The following is an 825-nucleotide window of genomic DNA, read 5'->3' on the forward strand; positions in this document are numbered from 1 at the left end:
CCACAGCACACTGAACTTTGGTTTGTTATCTGTATTTTGCAGATAGGAAAAATGAGGTAATGTGACTTGAAAGTTGAGGAGTCAGTAGGTAAATGAAGGATTATCTGATAACCAGGGATACATCCACTATGTTACTCCTATATATAGCATGACTCTGTGTACCACACAGTGATAGTCACTGTTTAAAGGCTGAGAATTAACTGAACATAAACATCAGAAGACCTATCAAGAGGACCAATAGAATTTCTACTTTTGATCTCATTCACTTCAGAGTTTGAAAATCCCAATAGTCATGGTAAGTTCATCCCCACTTACCTATGAAGGTGCAGTCTGGCCTTCAAGCCACACAGGCAAGTCTAAGAGGAGAAACACCAGCACATCATCCCCATTTGGAAACTATCTTCTTGCAGTATATGATTAACCACCCTCTTTTAAAAACTTGGAAAGGTAATCACGCTTTATTCTTTGNTGGAAAATAATGGAAACGAAAGGGACATATTAATCAAAGAATATAACATTTCAGTTGGACAAGAATGGATTCAAGAAATCTGCTGTACATTATGGTGACTATGGTTAATAACAGTATACTTGAAAATTGCTAACAGGGTAGATTTTAAGTATTCTAACCACACACGCACAAAAAAAACATGGCAAGTATTTGAGACAATGCATATTTTCATTAGCTTGATTTAGCCATTTCACAATGTACATATGTACCAAAACATCATGTTGTATGCCATAAATATACACAATTTTAATTTGTCAATTAAAAATTATCTAATATCAGAAGTGGATAAAGGTGAATGCTTATCAAAAATCAGCTTT

Source organism: Galeopterus variegatus, unplaced genomic scaffold (genome assembly GCF_000696425.1).
Source record: "Galeopterus variegatus unplaced genomic scaffold, G_variegatus-3.0.2 Scaffold8380, whole genome shotgun sequence".
Classification (NCBI taxonomy): Eukaryota; Metazoa; Chordata; class Mammalia; order Dermoptera; family Cynocephalidae; genus Galeopterus; species Galeopterus variegatus.